This window comes from Eschscholzia californica, unplaced genomic scaffold (assembly GCF_041429995.1).
Source record: "Eschscholzia californica isolate CP2 unplaced genomic scaffold, dmEscCali1.0.p SCAF_5, whole genome shotgun sequence".
Lineage (NCBI taxonomy): Eukaryota > Viridiplantae > Streptophyta > Magnoliopsida > Ranunculales > Papaveraceae > Eschscholzia > Eschscholzia californica.
Window position 1 is genome coordinate 20,101,653 of NW_028238472.1, and position 20,319 is coordinate 20,121,971.

The window sequence follows — 20,319 nt, forward strand, 5'->3', positions numbered from 1 at the left end:
GTACCAATTGAGCTAATGACTATTCATGATTCCATATTGAATCAATTCCATACCGGTTCCAAACTAGAGGAATGTTATGGTAAAGTATACCAATTTCCTGCCTAGCCCATTCATACAATATTTCAATTCCATCTTTATCGAAAATACCCAGATGGTCTCCTTTTTCAGTTACCGTTATATGTCTGTTAACTAGTCATCACCTCTCTCTCCTCCATCTCATCACCTCTCTCTGCCATCTCATCCTCTCGCCACCTCATCGTCTTCACCGACGAATTTTTCAGTCGGCGACCTTCAAACATAAAAAAAAAAAAAAATTCTCTCTCCTCTTATTCCTCTCTCTTCTCTCACCTGTTCTCTCTCTCTAACTAATATCTCGCTTTTAACCACGTAGTTGTTCAAAACTCCGAACGGAAAGCGATTAAAGAAGAAAGAGAGAAAGTAAGAGAAAAAGTAGAGAGAGAGAATTATAAGGTCTGTGGTATGATCAAAGGACAAGAATAACGAAGAGATGATCTTTCATTTTATCTTTTTAAAATCATTAATTTCATAGATAGATCTACAGCAACACAGGAACGCTGCTGATTGGAAGAAATTAGGGTTTTGTTTGTTCCTCCTCTCTTTGGTTTGGGGGTTAGTAATAGAATACAACGCACTCTCGAGATAATGGAGGATTGCCTAATCCTAGTAAAGTATCGCCTAATGAATTGGTCAGTCCGACCAAAGGCGGAGCCAGGAATGAAACCTACGCCTGGCTAGCTAAAAATTATGTACGCGGTCAAATGGCCTATTGACGGGATGGTTATTTCCGCGGGTTATTCCAAACTCAAGTTATAACGATTTTATGAGCCAAAATGTCAAAACACAATGAGAATTAGATAAGTTTAACATGTAATTGAAATTAATGAACTTTTAGTAGATTAAATTTTATATCGATATATTTATAGATGTTCATGTTAGAGACCATAACAAATCTATCGAGATTTACACTGATCTGTGCGAGATCTACACTTATACGTTTGAGATTTATATTGAAAATAGAAGAGATTTTTTTTTTTCTTATATAACATAGTTATTTTTTCAGTGATTATTGTAGATTTATCATTTATTAATTTCACTTGTTCTTTAAAGAAATAAATGATAACGGGCCAAAGAAAGGGAAAGAGAATAAAAGAGATCAGAACTAATCCTCACTATCATCTAAATGATCATTATCTCTTCTTTACTCTCTGACTCTTTGCCCATCTCTCTCTCAAAAACCATAGTTAAAATTGCAACAAAAATCAAAATCGTGAATAAAAGGTATAGTGAATAAAAGGTCGAAACCAAGAAGCAAAGACATAATATGGTATTAATAAGAGCTAACCCTAATAGTCCAACTGTTTCAATTTAACCCTAGATGTATGGGTTTAGGTTGGTAGGTTGGGTGTAAAGGAGGATCACAAAATTAAAATAAATAGAAAGGAGTAGAAGATGAGACTCGAACTCCCAACCTCACGTGCGTATGTGCATAACTAAGACCAACTGAGCTGCCTAATAACTGATGCAACCTGAGCCATTTTTCTCAAAATATAGATCCCTGGCTGCCTGACAAGACTCTTAGCCTTTTTTTTATAAAAATATGGAGACTATCCCTGACTGCAGCCAGGGATAGTCTCCATATAGCTCCGCCCTTGAGTCCGACGAGTGTATTCGGAATCAACAATGGGTTTCAGCCGGAGATGAAGATGAATCAAGCGGGCATTAACGCAACCGATGCTTCTCACAGAGCAAATCGACTTCGCGTCACTTCCACTCCACCAACCGTGAGAGGAACGATCAAATTATTCTCTCTCAATAATCTAATTAATTATTATTTTGTTCTTCAATCAATTACTTGTTCTCTCTTAATAATCAAACTTTCAGTTTGGATGGGAAATCAATCTGATGATGCTTTTCCTGAATCATGGAGTTCTGATGCACCTTATGTTAGTCGTACTAGATCAAAAGTTTATCAATCACCAAAACTTTTTAGGTTATTGAATAATATTGATAATTAACAATGGGTAAAGTTTATAATAATATTGATAATTAACAATCAGGTCATTTCTTTCTTTTTTCATTCCCAGAATACCCCTACCCACTAAAACACTCTCTTCTCTCTCAAACGACACCAATACTTTTAGGTTTTGGTTCTTCTTCTTCCTGATTCTCCTTCTTCGAAATTTCTTCACGAAATCTTCCATTCTTCTTCTGATCTTCCATTTCTAATTCGTTGCAGAATCTGGTTTTGTTGTTATTTTCAGTCTGTATGAACTTGATTTTATCATTTCTTTGAGCCTCTGGTATGCAGTCAATGAACACCATATTAGGGTTTTTGGCGACGGTGTGAGAGTGAGGTAGAGAGGGTCGTAGTTTCTTTTTCTTCGTCGTTGGTAGAGGTAATATCTATCTATTTTGCTGTTTTATTCACTCGATTCATAGTTCTTACTCAAATATGTTGAAGCATGGATCTTGTTCTTTCTGTTGATTTTTGTTACTTTGACTGTTGATTTTTGTTACTTTGATCAAATATTATGGTGGTTATTATACATTATTGATTGATAGGGTATTTGATCTTTTTTCCCATGTTACAATTGCAATTTAAGTTTTTGCACATAATCTGTTTGTGAAAATGTCTGAGAGGATTTCCTTGACAAAATGTTGATTTCCTTCTCTGTTATGTACTTCCTAATATGTTGATTGGCCAACAACCCAATGTTTTCACTTGAAGTATGAGTTTGAAGCTAACAATTGAGAATGATGTATCCCATGTAGATGGATATGATACTTCTTTTTCTTCTTCTTATCCTTCTTCTTTCATAAATGAATGAATCGAGTTCAGATCCCCTAGAGATGTCGATGATTATGGAACTCATACAACTTCAAACATTGATGGTCGATACACATTCAAAGCGAGTATTGCTGGTTCAGTATGCAGGAAATTATTCATTTGAATTACATTTAACTATATATCTCAAATTGAAATTAATAGTTTATTGTTGGTTGTGGTGGCAGGGAACCCTGTGTGCAGCAAGGAGGAATAAGATTCACCATTAATGGCCACTCTTACTTCAAATTGGTATTGGTAATAAACGTTGCAGGTGCCGGAGACGTTCATTCTGTGTCGATCAAAGTGTCTATTATAGGATGGCAAGCCTGGGGTCAAGAATTGACAGAGTAGCTCTTACCTTAATGGGAAGAGCCTCTCTTTCCAAGTTATCACCAGTGATGGCAGAACTACTGTTAGCTACGATGCTGCTCCTGTGGGTTGGCAGTTAGGTCAAACATTCGAAGGGAGCCAGTTTTAGACCTACTACTTCAGATCTATCAACACATTGATGTTCCACTACTGCTAAAAAGATCGAACATATTACTTGTATACTACCTATTAAGGAATTTATTCTTCTTTTTCAAAACGTGATGTTTGTCCCGGTTGTATCTGTTGCACCCATAGATAGTGAATGAGGTGTCTAATTTGCACCAGCAAAATACATATGGCCATATGGGTTAATTATGCGATCGTATCTCAAAGTGTTATGTGAAATTTTGAAGTGGGGATGAATAAGATTTAGTATTTACAAGTAGAGAAATGATCTTTTATTTTGCATTGGCATGATCAAGATAGGAATACAGCAACAAAGATGTGACTGAAGTAGCACTTGGGTTTGATCATTTAATATATGTAGAACAATTATGAGGGGGAACTTGATATTGTTATTTGACCCTTGTACCTTGTAAATGTATATATGAGTGGGTTAGTTGATGAAAAGTTGATCATCGTTGTAGGCAAGCCTAAGAGAATCATGCCCAACAAAGGCGAGTCTTGCAAACTCGCAAATCATGCTCTACAAAGGCGAGTCTTGCAAATCGAGTTTGCAAGATACGCAACTCAAGATTATATTTTGCAAACACAGTTTGCAGTTTACATTATTCAAACACACGTTTGCATAACAGATTGTTGCAAACACATTTGCAGAACAGGTTCTTGCAAACACGTTTGCATAACAAATATTTGCAAACACGTTCGCATAACAGATTTTTGCAAACACGTTCGCATAACAGATTTTTGCAAACACGTTTGCATAACAGATTTTTGCAAACACGTTTGCATAAAAACGTAAAGGAAAAAAACGTCGTTTTTTTTCTGGGTTTTTTTTTGAAAAAAAGGTATTGAAAGTGGATCTTGTTAGAAAGCTAATGAAAAATCATTTCTAAATATATAATTTTTATAGAAATCCGACATCTCAAACAAAAGTTATATCGATTTAAAGTTTAAAGAAAAATAAAAGAATTTAGTTACACAAAATGACAAAAAGGGGTATTTTAGTATTTGCACACTTTTTGACCTGAATAATAATTTTCAAATGTTTTGTGCTTCTCTACTCATTTTCAATATTATTTTGACCTTTCTAGAAATTACCTCTATAAATAATGTAGTTGGGTTTTAGGCCATAGTTTAGTTAGACTTTAGGCATGTTCTTGTTAAATTTGGCAGTATCGTGCTTATCACATCTTTGATTTATCAACGCCATTGTAATGACTATCGTACATCGTAATCAATTTCCAACAAAAAAACTTACACAATGAGTTGGTTTTGTCAACGATTCCATGAGCATGTACATAAGAATTTCTCAGGGGCTAACTAATTTTCAATCATGACTCTATTATGAAGACCTCCTACTGGATAAACAAATAACTAAATAAATAAATAAAGAGTGTACATAAAATTTGGATGGGATTTTCAAATTGGGAAATTTTATAGGCAATGTCTTTTATGGTTAAAGGCAATGTTTATTTGCAAAATTGACTAGGTCAATTTATGGTGACCAAGTTTGGTTAAAGACAATGCTACAAAATCATCTTCTCCTTTGTTAATTAATTTTTTTTTTCTTTATCTTTTTCCTTCCTACTTCATCTTCTTCTCCTTCTCGACTACAACATCACTTGGTTCTTCCTCCCCTATACACTACAATATTGGGAAGAACAACTTTGTTTTTCTTATTTCTTAATCTAATGAATTTTCTGTCTTTTACCCACATTCAATTCCAAAGAATTTCTTCCAATCATACTTATCCAAAGACCAGAGTGATAATGTAACTTGAATCCCATTATCAGAATTAACACTCAAATATATATATCAAACTAGAAGAAAACGCACATACTGATTGAACATAACAAATTCAAGTTTCACATATCAAAAGTTAGAAACCAACCATATATGTCGTCAGAAGTAACTTCACCCCCTTTCACAAAAGCTCTAAACCTTAACCACAATCAAACTAAGAACCCTAACTATACAGTGATATTTATATAAACCTTAACTAAAACATTTGTTTACCAAACTATATATTCATCAACACTCTAGCCATCTTAAAAGAAACACAAGCATCAACACAAGCATAAGTAATTTGGTCGTAATCTAAGAGCCGAAATTCCATCTACTCAGTAATACGTTTAGGCAAGAAAAAGATAGGAAAGAAAAAGAAAGAGGAGGGAGGGACGAAGGAAGAAGGACGAAGCAGGAAGAAAACGACCGGTGTCATTAGGTCAAACCTTGGTTACGACATTGCCTATTAAACACACATTGTCTTTAACCAAAGGAAGAATAAGGTGGAGGACCAAATATTAGGGGGTTAACAAAGTTCCGCCCCAACAAATATGAAATATGAGGGGCAGGTCCACTCGTCAGTAAAAGAGATTTTTTCCTGATTTTTTCCTTTTTTATTCCTATATTACCCTTGCACGGAAAAACGGGTTGCACCATCTTCTTTTCCTGACTGATGGAACACAATGCATTTAATACATGTCAAATCACTTTGGGTAATCTCTTAAAATTGATTCCATTTCTCTTTTGGCACCATATCACTTCTAATCTTCTCCCTCTGCTTTTATCCTTCAAACTACGTTTCTTTCTCTAGTTTATTGCTTCAATTTTTTTCAATATGAAAAATTAAAATCCTTAAGTTGTCTTTCCTCTTTTAAACAACTTTGTAAAGTTTCGATCTTTCTCTCTCTACCCTTTACATCTCTTTCTTTTTTTTCTCTCTCTAGAAGGTCCATTGACTCCTCAAGAAGATGAACTTCTGGTCTGAATACATCAGAAAACATGGTAATGGTAGTTGGAATGCTTGTCATATAGGGTTTGTACTTCTATGTACAATACGCCTACAATTGTACACTTGGAATGCTTTGTAAACCTAGTCAGGAGAAGGTATGTAATGTCGGGAGCATCCTTTCACGGGGAATATTGAAATGTACTGTATACAGAAACTTTTACCATACATTGTTTAGTTCCCGTTATTATTTGTCATTGTCTTAGTGTGGGAATATTGACATTAGGGAGATTTTAAAAGGCCTCCCCGTTTTTGTTAAGAGGCCTCCCCATGATTTCGTTGACTTAGTAAAAACCCTTTGACCTAGCTTGGTTAAAGGGCCTCCCTCTTTGAATGGGTGAAAAAAACCCCCTTTAAAGGTGTATTTCACCCACATTTTCTCTCCTCCATCTCATTTTCTCTCTGCCACATCATTTGACCACGCCACATCATCATCTTCTCCGGCAGGGTCGCCGGCCGGCGACCTTCAATTTTTTTTTTTTTTTATTCTCTCTCTTCTTTCTCTCTCTCTAAAAACAAAATTTTTTTTTTTTTTTTAAACTCTCTCTCTCTATAGATCTAGAGAGAGAGCAGATCCATTGAAGGTCTGCGAACAGACCCTTTGAAGGTCTGTTCGCAGACCTCCAAAGGGTCTGCGAACAGACCTTCAAAAGGTCTATTCGCAGACCTCTAATGGGTCTGCGAACAGATCCATTGGATCTGCTCTCTCTCTCTCTCTAGATCTGTAGAGAGAGAGAGTTTAAAAAAAAAAATTGTTCTTAGAGAGAGAAGAGAGAGAATAAAAAAAACAAAAAAATTTGAAGGTCGCCGGCCGGCGACCCTGCCGGAGAAGATGATGATGTGGCGTGGTCAACATCACCGGTCTTGGGTTAAGTTTGACCTAACGGCGTTAACTTTGCCGTTAGGTCAAATATTGATGAAGGAGGTGCTCTTTTGTAGAGGGGGCTCTATAACCAAATGGGTTATAATGAGGGGCGCTTTTAGCGGGGAGGCCTTTTAACAAAAACGGGGGGGCCTTTTAAAATTTCCCTTGACATTATGGTGTAACATATTATTTACCATACATGCACAGTACATTATAAAATGTAATCATATAATCGTTTGTAATGTAGTGTGCAAACGCTTATGTACAACAGATCTAAAAGTGTACACATCGATCACTTTGTAATCCTAGTCAAGAACTGTTATCCAATATGGGGTGGATCATTTTATATACAGTACATTACAAAATGTGGGTGCAAAATTACATTTGGAGTACATGCACAAATTTATTGTAAATTTCAAAACGTACCGCGCATTTTCGAATGTACTGTACATTTCTGAATGTATACTTTAAACACTTTCTAAACTAAGCTATGAGAGGTATCTTATTTTGAATTTCGCACAGGAACCTACTGCTGAAGCTTCACTTTGTACAATTTTACTATCATTTGTATTTTGGAAGTTTCACATAGTATGTTTTGTAAAGTTCAAGAAAAACCCTATGATGTAGGGTGCAATATTTTATGTGGAGTAAATTTGAAAATGTACTATAGATTTACCAATTTACACTACATTTCAAAATGTGGAGTACATTACAAAATGCCCCTTTCAAAATGGGGGTTGTAAACTTCTATGTGGAATACATATGAAAATGTACTGTACATATGAAAATGTGTTGTACATATGAAAATGTGCTGCACATTTCACAATATGCTGTAAATTTACGAATGTACACTTTGAACGCTTTCTAAACTAAGTCAAGAGATGTATCTTATTTCAAATTTTGCACAAGAATCTATTATAGAAGTTTGACCAAAATATAATTGTTTCAAACCATACATTTGTGTGCAATACATTATAGGTGCGTTAGTGCATGACCAAAAGTACAGTAAGTATTACAAAAGCTGGTACTAAACGAATGTATACACTTAGTACAATAACAACATTTAAGACATTCATCTTCAGTTTTCTTTCTCCATCCCTCTTGAGATTCATTCTTATCATGTTAGTCATATTGTTGGCGCGTTCTTTTGCTTAGTCACAATAGAGGTAGTGGACTCCACATGTGCTTACTGTAAAAGAAGAACATTTAGTGGTAAGTACATCTCTAATAGCACCATCAAATGAATTATGTACATGGAATACAACAAAGACAAATACACTTTCATTCACATTTCAAATATAGTGTACACAAAAATATTTCCCAGGAAAAAACATGTGTACAGGTAACTAAACCTTGTAAAATCTTGTTCAGTGAACACACTATGTACGGGGAACAAAAATATGTATAAGAAACTGCCTAGAACAAAATAATTGGGTAGAAATTGCCTAGATCACAATAACATACTCAGAATTATATCCGGAAACAAATATGTGTGAAAAGAACAAATTGGTGGTCAGGAACAACATGAGTAGAGAGAACTAAACCTTGTAAAACCATGTTCAGTGAGCAAACTATGTTAATGGAACAAAAGTATGTATAGGAAACTGCCTAGAACATAAAAATTGTGTAAACATTATAACATATTAAGTTCATGGACATATGTACAGAGAACATAACGTGTATCATTTCCAACTGAACAATGTATTAGGAACCAAAGAATACATTTTAGTAGATTTTGTAATGTTCTAAGAACAGTTAGGTGGATAGAAAAAAAACAATGATAACATACTAAACAAACCAGATGCCAAAATGTGTTATTACCTCCATTTATGTACTATAAATTTATTTATTAGAGGTACACAATATTATGTGTTGTATAGAAAACTATTTACCGGGAAGAAAACAATTTACAGAACCAGAAATTATGTACCAAAAAGATTATACCGATTTTTTTTGTCGAATTTTGGTTTCTCCTATAAAACTGAAATAAATTGTTTTCGTCAGATTTAGGGTGTTTAAATAAAATCAAAGAGGAAAGCTTTTCCAGATTTAGGGTTCTTAAAATAACGAAACTAGAAAGTTTCTAAATTTTAGGGTTCTTAAAATAAACAAACTAGGAAGTTTTTAAATTTTAGGGTTCTTGAATAAAAATCAAACAAAAATTGATTCGATTTAGGGTTTTGAAAAAAAAATCAACCCAGGAAAGATTCTCAAATCAAACGAGAAAGTTAATGTGATTTAAGTTATGTCGATGAGAAAGAGAGAAAAACCATTTTTAACAAACACAAAACTCCATGAAAATTTCTTCCCCAAATCAACAAAAGATTTTCTGTTTTGGTTATAAAGAAAAACAAAATAAAGATGTTTAAAATCTAATTGGATACTTACAGTTATGTGCGTTTCTTCCCCAGATCCAAGTAGCTTTGCAGGAGATTAACTTCTTTGAATTTTTTTTTTTTGAAAGTTTTACTCTGCAATATTGGCAGTAAAAAAGAGATGTGGGAAGAAGAGGCATTTTTGGAGAAAGAGAAAAAAAAACAACTGGTAAAGAGAAGTGGAAAGAAGGAATTAATGGAGATGGGACGGGTCTTGGGATATTTTGTTGGCATTTCCGTAATTACTAAAAAAATTGAGGTGGTTCTCATTTCTTGACTTACAAACCTTAAGCAAAGGACCTGCTGCGTATTGTTTCTCTGTCCCGGAGTAGGTTCTTATACTTGGGTCAATTCTGGGTGTTTTACCCAACTCCTCTTAACCAAACTAGGTATTGCCTTTAGCGAGATTGCCTATAACAAGTTTGGACATTGCCTATAAAATCTCTCTTTCATATTTTCAACTACGTGACCGACCCGACCTATTGGATGAAAGCACCCATCATATATTTTCATTGTTCAATTAAGTGTATTTACTTCTTACTCAACAAAAAAAAAATGTGTACTTACTTCTCTGGTACTTTTTTTAGAGGACTCCAAGATTCATCACATTTCAATGTGCATTGATACATCATGAACATGATATTTTTTTTTAAATAGAAACTTCATTTCATATTAATTTAAATCATCATCAATACAATACTTGATACAATCTGGAATGTTATTCATGTCCCGTAAACTGGACATGTTTCTATAGAGAACCAGATTAGCACGTTCATGAGCAACAAAATTACAATGTCCATAACAATGAAGGAAATGAACTGACTCGATAATGTCCTCAAATTGATGTGTGTCTTGCACGAATGGTCGGTATTGCCATGGAATCAGGTTATCCTCTTGGTGAATACATTCAATCAAGGCTAAGTACTATAACTGCCAATTAAAACATTTTGAGTTCTAAAAGCCATATAAACCCTTAAAGTCATCCTAGGAGGTGAAAGCCCATGTACTTCTTCCTTTACTTTATTTATTACCTAAATTACATGAGATAAATTTTGATGGTAAACTGCTTTCACCGAGACTTGATCTCACGACCTCACGAACTTAAGAGGTAATGTCCAACCATTGTACCAAATGTTGGTGGACCTTCTTTGGGTAGTTAATCCCACCTCTGTATAAAGGAGGTTTCTTGCTTAGACAATTATTTGCATGTTTCTTCACGGCAAAAACATCAAATTAGTGCCTCTTTTGGTGAAATTTTTCAACTTAAAAGTAGATTACCTAACATAGAAAATCAATAATTTTATCTAGCTTGCCACCAAAGACTATCTGATATCTGACATCACGTTGCCCACAAAAGAAAAAGTTGACAAGCACCATCACCCACGTTAAGCAGGGCTCCACACCAAAGTGAGCCCTAGTTTTCAAGTTCACTTCACATCCCACATTACCTTATACTAGTCCAATATTTGTGTACCCATCTAAAATTCAAAAGTTCATAAATTCGTTATTTAGTGAATTAGATTTCTCATATATTTTTTCGTGTCACTATATGCATAAATAAAATAGGTAATATTTGCGGTTTTTAGAGAACCTTTTCATAGCGTCTAAAGTTACTTTGTAGATTCAGATCGTGAGAATCGTCGGAATACCTTGTGTCAACAGAGTCTTGGTCTAACAATAGCAATTCAATTCAAATCTCTTTTTGAATTGTTAGAGGACCTTCCTCTAATACGAGGAGACCGGAAAGGACGCAGCACTGGTGTACCAGTTATTGTGCCTAAGGTAAATGTTGGGTAACTAAATGAGGAGCAGATAGTTGCTGAAAGAATCTAAGTAGTAAGTTCACCCTGAGATGACTGCTCTCCTAGTCTGACTTCTCCCCATATAAAATCACGAAATATGAAGTTAAGTATGAATCCATGTCAATATGAACTCTAATTTCAACTTCACTTCAAACATAAATAACTTTTAGTATTTATATCACCTTCAACTCTACTCAATGTTATAATAATATAAAGTAGAATGGTGCCAGTGATGTCAAGACCTAAGTGAAACTAAAAAATTCATCAAGATCCCAGTGAAATTAAAGAACATGAATTAATGTGAAAACTAAAAGAAGGGTTCAAGATCTGACCCTTAAAAGAAAAAGAAGCCCATGTGCTAGCCTCATCAAAGTTTAGTGATGAATGTTGACAATCATGGCAGCTGATATTTACAGAGCTATTTTGGCTCTTTACAGAGTCAAAACAATTGAAACTTTTTCCTTTTCTCTCTAAACATCACTTTGTTATTTATAAATCACAAAAAGACAGAAGATATTTTATTTCTTTCATTCTTAAACTCCATCACCAACACCTTCCACTACCAAGGGCGGACTCACACAGGGACCTGCGGGGGCACGTGCCCTCATAGGTCCGAGATGTAAGACGCAATTATTGGCTAGGTCTACTTAACCTACATAAACAAAAAGTACAGCATTGAGCGCGAGTGTGTAGCTTGTTGGTACCATGCTTATTAATCCACCCAAGAGAGTTGGGTTCGAATCCCCTACTACCAAATTATTTGTTTTTTTCCATTGTACTTTGGTGTTTGCCCCTAATTTTTACAAACTCTCTTTTGGGACCCAATTTCTCTTTTTGAGCTCCTATTCTTTTGGTAGTTTCTATGTTTACCCCACATTTTTTCTAAACCTGTGTTATTTTTTTTTTTTGGAAATTAAACCTGTGTTATGTGTTATTGTCTTCCACTATATTCTTTTCACTAACTTCTTTAAGGAACATAAATGGTGTTTATCCCAAGTAATTTAGGCAATATATATAGTAAATATTGTAATAAATTTGCGGGCTTTAGGCCTCTTTCATTATGGTTTAAATTAGGTGGTTATCGTGCTCATCACATTTACATGATGTATCAATGCCTTGTAATGACTAACGTAGATCGTAGTTGATTCTCAAAAAAATAAATGGTGTTGAGTCTTTTCAAGATAAACAAGTTTGTTAATATTTTCTATAGAGAATTAACGTTTTTTTATATAATTCAAATGTGAATTTAAGACTAAATATTTATACGAGATCATTGTCAAAAAAAGTTATACGTCAACGGTAGTCAAATATTTTGAGAGATTCCCCATAAGTCCGTAAGATACAGTGTTCACTAGTTTGACCGAGATATGTGTAGTTTTAGACGATTCATTTATAACACAATAACTAAACTGTTATAGAGTGTATTACTCTCACAATCCATCATTAGTTCCGATATTTGATTTTTTATATTTGATATTTATTATAGTTAAAAAGTGCCCCCACAATGAAAATTTTCTGGGTCTGCCACTGTCCCCCACCCCAACAATCACCACCACAACTAGGAACAAACAACTCACAATCACCTACCACAAACACTAGTAATGGAAGAAACTAACAATGAGGAAGTTGCATTACTAGAGGAGCTTCGTGGTCAAGAATCTTCATGAATGAAAGAGTTTGAAATTAAAGAACGCAACTACAACTCTTCATTGGACTCCTATAACAACATTCTAAGTGAATGACTCAAAATTTTGGTAAAATTCTGCTTAGAACGATGAACATTTTTGGTGACGTTATTATCAAAAAAATTTGGTACTAAAAATTTCTCAAAAAACTGTTTGTTTATTTTGCAATTTATACTTTTGTCGAACTTTAAACTTGTGCATTTCACTTTATCTAACCGGATCTTAATAGAAATGAGGACAAAAATATTATAGCCGATGAAGAGCATAACAACACTGAAGATCCAGCCAAATCCAAATGTGAACAAAAACTATAAACAAAATATGGTAACAAAAAAAGATGGATTTTCGGATGGAACCACCAAACTTAAACCCAAATGTTTTCGACAAGAACCAACGAAAAATGTGGCAACAAAATCTCATCTTCTTCCATGCATTTCAACCAAAAATTTCAATCATCTTAAAAATCCTATTAGCAAACCTTAATACTTAGTAAAAGAAGCCATGAAACCCTAGCTAAATGTAGTAAAATCCTACCTAAAGAGCTAAAGATAAATCCACTTCCATGAGTATATATTATTCAAGATTTCTAAATAAAAATCATAACATAATCAGACTAACTACACAGAAGCCATGAAACTCTAATACATCAAGATAAATCAAAGGGTCTATCCTTGTGAAGAAGATGGAAAGTTGAAGTAATGGTTTTAAGGATTTTTTGAAGGGAAAATATCTATGGACGAAGGATTTTAGATGAATTCTAAATTAAAGGACCTATCTCGAAAATATGGGTCTACTTCTAAATATCTAATAAATTGTGATAAAGTTAAACTATCTGTAAATACCAAAAAGTGTATCTGCAAATAACCGGCTCTGTAAATTGCTTCTCCTACTTGTGCAACTACCAACGGCCACAAAGTACTTGTAAAGGCACCGAGCCAAAAGGTTGTTAGCGGGCGGCCTATATTAGCACCAGACCCAACAACTAATTTCTCTATTAACACCGGCCTCATCTGTAAGCACCCAACCTCATCTAACCTAACCCTAACCTCCATCTAAATCTCACAATTTGAAAATGAATTTACAGAAAAACCTTTATTTTTTCTTTCTAAAGGTCAAAACCGAATCTCAAATTTTGCTCTCGATCAATCCTTTCACTCTCTAAGTGTTAGAATCAACAATCATTTGATGAGGACAGATAGATGAAAGATGAAAATTTTAATTTGCCCTAAAAATCTATCGGACGGACTGGACCAGTCCGGGACCTAAGAGGACCATACAGATCAGCTGATCCGAGACCTAAGAGACAAACGGATCAGATGATCCAGGACCTAAGATGACAAAACGGATCAGCTGATCCGGGACCTAAGAATATCGATTATAGTGGACCTTTACTTCTTTTAAAAATATGATATAACACAGTTGAAAGATGAATATCTCACTTGGATTGATGGATCTGTTTATTTGAGTGGCCGCCGGTAGGTGTCGATGTGGTTGTCGGAAAATGTCGGTAGTAGTGCAACCTAGGATTTTGTTTTAAAAGAAAAAGGAATTTGTTTTGGAAGAAGTAGATAAAAGAAGAAAACAGAGGTGAACTTCACCCAAATTAGTTGACCTTGTGCTTATAGAGAACTCGGGTCAATGGTCATTAACCCGAGTCAACGAAATGGCCGCCCGCTAACAGCCTATGTTCTAACTGATAAATGTTGTAGTTTGCATGATAGCAATGGAATATGATTTCATACAAAATTCATAACCTGACTTGTCCATACTTTTAATAACTTCCACCCTTTGGGTAACTAGAAATCCAAAAGTGTTTGACAGACTTACAAATAGTAGTTATCTAAATTTAAAATACTGAATATACATATATATATATAATCAAATATGTAATATGAATAACTACTCTAATAAATATCTATTAATACACATTTAAATTAAATAAAACCTTCAGTCTAAGATAACTACTAGAAAGATATAACTATGCTTGAAAATATCTCAAGCCCTTTGGCTGGCCACGGTTCCTTATCAAAGAACTAGGCTTGTAAATGGTAGCTTGTGGGATCAGATATAGGCATATCCGATTCCGATATCGGTCAAGTTATCTGAAATCCGATAATTATCCGATGGATATTACATATCAATATTTGAATCTGATATCCGAAACAAAAACGAAATTTTATACTTTAAGTTTAAATTTTTAACCATTAGATCTAAATAATAAATCTCAATCATATATTTTATATATTATTAATAAATTTTTATTTTTTTTATATTAGTTATCGGATACGGATATTTATCGTATCGGATATTGGTGTACTCGTATCCAATATCCGATAAGGAATATTTGAATCCGTATCCGATATCCGAAATTTCAGAATTTTTCAAACTTCGAATACAGATCGGATATCAAATATTCAGATATCCATTGAAAAACTTACAGAGAACTCCTGTATTAACACGTTTTTGGCCCACCAGATGCTTAAGGCGACCTGATCCTCTGAAAGAATACCTACAATAAGAATAGCTCTAAATAAATAACGAAAAAAAAATATTGGTTGGAAAGGTGAAAGTTATATATGAATGAAAAAACAACCATGTTTTTGGCTTGAAGAAATTGCATTGAGTGAAAGTCAGATGAAGAGAATAGGATAATATCAGTTCCCTTACAAACATTAAAGGCAAAATATTGTTTCAGCTCCAATAGTTTCTAATTTAAAATTGTGACCCAAACACGATAACAATGTTATTTGATAATCATAGGGCTCGATAACATTCTCCAAAATCAATTTCCATTCCTAAAAACAGTTATTTTAAACTTTTCTTTTGTAACAACCATAGCATTCTATTCATTCATATCATAAATCCGTACATTGCTGCTATGATGAGAGAAGTAGCAATTTGGAAGACAAGTAGAGTGATTTGTTCCTCTTGCCTAGTGCTTAAAGCTAGGGAGTTAGCTTTTTCATTGAAGCTTCTATTTACATACAACAATTTCATCATATCAAAAGAAGAGGAGCTTTCCTTGATCTTCCTTAAAACATGCCTAGCTGTCCAGTGCATGGAGTTGGAGAATCCATTCAAAAAGTTGTTGATGTTAATAGAATCTCCCTCTAACATGATTTTTCGCACGCCATGTCTTTTAGCCCAAAAAACACCTAGTTCTGTTGCTTTTCTTTCACCCTCGTCTACTGATCTGGAGCTGGTGAGGATCGATTCTCGTCCAATTTCTGTTCTTGTATGATCATGAATGATAATAGCTAGCGCTGAAGTTAGGTTTGTTTTCATAAAAGACACATCATAATTGATTTTAATACTTCCTTCTAGTGGGGGAATCCATTGTTGAGCATTGGAAATAGACTGAGAGAATGAGCTTTCAGTGTCGTAGTTTGGGACTAGTTATAACTGTTTATTTGTATCACCAAAGAGGTGATATGAGGTTGCTTTCCCTGATAAACTAAAACACATCTACATTTCCATATGTGTCATAATGAAGTTGATGTTTTCTCAATAATCCTGAGTGAGTGAGAAGTTTCCTGCCCTATGTCTAGCATGTGGTAGTTATCAAACCATTCCTGGAAGTTGTTAAAAGCAGATTGGAGTTGTTGAGTCAGATGAAGAGCCCCTAGAACTCTTTGAACAAACTCACAATTATGTATGAAGTGTACAATAGTTTCCTCTTCTTTGGCACAGAGTGGGCACATAGATGATGTATTAGGAAGGAATTTAGCCAGAAGCCGGTTTAAGGGAAGAATACCATTCGCAAGTTTCCAAAGGAATAGGAGAATTCTAGGATGAATTATAAGGTTCCATAATTCTCTTCAGTTCTGAAAGTTAGATGCAAGAGAAGTGTTATGGGAGAATGTCAAATGTTTGTATAAGGATGAAATTGAGAAATCTCCAGAATTTGATACTGCCCATTTCTGATGATCATTATTTGCACTTAGAGGGATTGTCATTATTCTCCTATTCATTGACATTTTAAATCAATGACAACAGCTTTTTTATGCTTGCTGGGTGATTTAGCTATATCTCCATATTCCAAAGAACTGGCGGCTAAATTTTACAATTAGAAATTATATTAGTAAAAATTAAAAATCACTGACCTAAAAGTACAGCAAGAACTATGGTTCAAATCTCTAACAAATTAAAATATTTCTCAAAAAAAAAACAAATTAAAATATTATAAATTACATTTTGAATTTACCGACACTTCAAAGGCACAAGAAAGAGATAAATTTGAGAATACATGATAGAAGAATTGGATGAGAGATCGTGTTAATTAACTCCACATTAAAATATATAGTAGGTAGTGGAAGAAATGATTAATGATTTTACTAATGAAAAGATAAAATGACTTAAAGCCTTGAACCTAAGAAATGGGACATTTTACCTTTCAACTAAGGAATTTGAACTTTTGTATTTCGTGTATGTTCAAGTTAGATTCTCACATGGGAATTATTCCTCTACCACACCTCATCTAGTAGTGTTTTATTCTTCTTCCAAGGAAACAAGTCTAGGGTAAATCAGATTTGTATAATGTTGGATTTTCTATCGGGTGAAATCTGGTTGAGTTTGGTCTAATAAACCATATAATAACCTAAGTTGGTTTTCTATGGGTTGGTGGAATTAGAGTTAAGGGGAAGTCTATAAATATTATCTTTAATCTAATTTGGAAGAGGATAACACAGTTAGAAATGCACAAGCGAAGAGAGGAGGGAGAAAGAGGTCTGTCGTGAGGAGGACTGCAGCAGGGGTTGAGTATTTTCAATACACATAGTCTTCGGTGTTTGAAAATCCGATTGTGACATCTTCTCCAATTGAGCTGAAAATTTGCAAAGGTATTTCTCACTTGTTTATCTAGTGTTTGGACGGTGGGATTGATATTTGGTGGCCGATATCCTAGTGAATTCAGGGTCGTTTTAGATTGCATATTTCTGAGTTATTTTACTCTTTCTTGTGAGGTTTTTTTCTTGTTTGAGATTGATTCTTTGGAGTCCGAGTCTTGAGTTTTGTTTTCTTGCACAAGGAAGACGTAATTTGTAACTCAATTTCTATAATGGATTTGGAGTGGACTACTTGTCCCGTGGTTTTTACTTCTCATATTGAGGATGTTTTCCACATTAAAATCAGTGTCTTATTTACTTTCTATTCTTCGTTTATTTCTACCATTATTCTACGTATTTTCCAACATATAACTCTAATTACATGAAATTTCAATTGAAGTTTGTCATGTTTCATAGCCATTTAATTTGTCATGTTCTACGGCCATTACCAACCTATCGGGACAAGGTGAAAAAAGTGCAGAAGATGTCCTTCAATCAACATAACAATGCATCAAATTTGTCAGATATGACAAATGGTGAAAGAGATCATGTCCGATTGTTTTAAGGATCGTAATGTTTAGCTAGAAACCAACTACGGTCAATGAAACACTCGGATGACTCACGGGTAACTTCGACTAGGTCCTACAACAGAATACACCAAAGAGTTACGATTTGATCGGAAGATGTGACTAAAGAGATTATGCATATAAAAGTATGGGTTAGTCCAAAAGGATCCAGCAAATGGGTCAGATAAAGATAGCATGGGCCGGGCGAAGTGCCCGGATCAAAAGATGGTCGGGATTAAGGCTCGGCCCATGGATATGGGCGACCATATTAGTTGTGTCGTCCAGGCCAATTCCATTAAGGGGCTAATATGGCTGGGCACTGTAGAAGGTATCCCATATAGGATAAACTTCCCATATGGGGAATCCTACTCAGAGTAGGAATCTGAACTTTTTCTGTTATGTGGTCAATATTGAATCCTGATCTGAATGAGATTCCGACTTCAAAGATCCTATGCAAGGACCTCATTAGAACAGAAAGTGGTGTAGATTTTTCTCAAGAGAATTTTATCTCTGTCTCCTTAAGAGAAAGAAAGAGAAAAAAGATCCAGTTCTGTATCTAGTTTAAAGAAGAAGGTGTTCTTCGTTGAATTGCTGAAAAGTTTCTAGCTAACTTGAAAAGCTGGTAGTTGGACAAAAAACATCCTTTCAATCCGTATATCGTAAAACTTATAAACAGACTAAGAATGGTTGCAATTCTCTTTTTAATAAACAAAAAATAGATGTGATAAATGAACTACAAAACTGTAAGGCGTAATTGCTTTTACTTTGGATATGAAGAGTGGTTGCAACAAATGTAGTTCTCAAGGTGCAACGACACACTAAATTAATTCTACTTCTTAGATTTTTCGTAAACGTATTATTTGGTTTTCGTTTGTGTGAGTGTCCTCGTGATGGTGGCCAGTTTCTCCTGATAATGCTACCACTAATAAAAGTGCAACGATGGCATTATTCAAATCCTTAAATTATGAGTTTTATGGTAAAAAATTGATGCATGTGAGATGTGTATGTCATATTATTTCCAAACAATGGTTCTTCTACCATGTGCTCCAAGGACAATGATAAGCATTTAAGTTGTCCATTAGTAATGTAACTTTTTACTAGAAACTATATTTATTTATAACCCTATTTTGATATATAATTTATACCATTTTCCCCCTCATTTAATATATAGTATAATTTCCATAACTCTTTGTCGATAGTAGTTAATTTTTATCTCTTATAACTACTTTCTCTATCCATGTTACTCATACATACATTACACGTACCTATCTCTCTTTATGTACTACTATTATTTTACAAAATTTTGCATAAGTAATGTAATATTACCACCCTCATTTAATTTTCTTTTTCTTTATCAATTAATTTCTCTTTTTCAACTTATTATTATTTTTTCTCAATTTTCAGTCCCATTTTTTTTTCTTTCTATCCTCATTATAATGGTAATATTTTGGAGTTGTATTTTCTCATGTGTAATTATATCTGTTAGCAGTAATTTTGTCAAGATCGTATATGATTATGTAATTACTTTTTTTTTCTTATATTTGCATCACAAAAACACATATAATTTACTTATAACATATGCTTGCCCATGTCTTCGTCAACCAAACAAATACTTATACTTTAAAAAAAAAATAATAGTATAATTCATCAACCTACGAAACAAAAATAAAATTAGATATTATACTAAGTTACGAATATGCTTATCTGATATAAGAACAAACACTAAGTAGTTTATGACAGTAAATTTTAATTACCTACAACTTCAAGGAAAATATAGGATTTAAACTAATGTCTTCTGAAACTATTTTTTTTTTATATTGAAATGATTGACAAATTAAGTAAGTGTCAACTTAGTTGAGATGTGTTTAGTCTATAAGGGTCTAACAATCAGATGCGATAAGCACGATAACCGCCAAATTTAAACTCTTACAAAAAACCCTTGGCTCAAGTGGTAAGAGGTGAGTCTTCCAACTTAAAGGTCAAGGGTTCGAGGCACACGCTTACCAATTCAAAAAAAAAACTCTTACAAAAACAGGTCATTACAATCGCATTGATACATCAATGAGATGTGA

General features: G+C 34.1%; 1 long non-coding RNA gene across 1 annotated transcript; it reads right to left on the reverse strand.

Annotated features, from left to right (window-relative positions):
• Positions 1-7,868: 7,868 nt before the first annotated feature.
• LOC147537724 (uncharacterized) lies at positions 7,869-9,538 on the reverse strand. Its single transcript, XR_015226182.1, has 2 exons — positions 9,385-9,538; positions 7,869-8,185 (listed from the first exon to the last, which is right to left on the reverse strand). It is a non-coding gene; the product is annotated as an uncharacterized LOC147537724 (long non-coding RNA).
• Between the last annotated feature and the right edge of the window lie 10,781 nt (positions 9,539-20,319).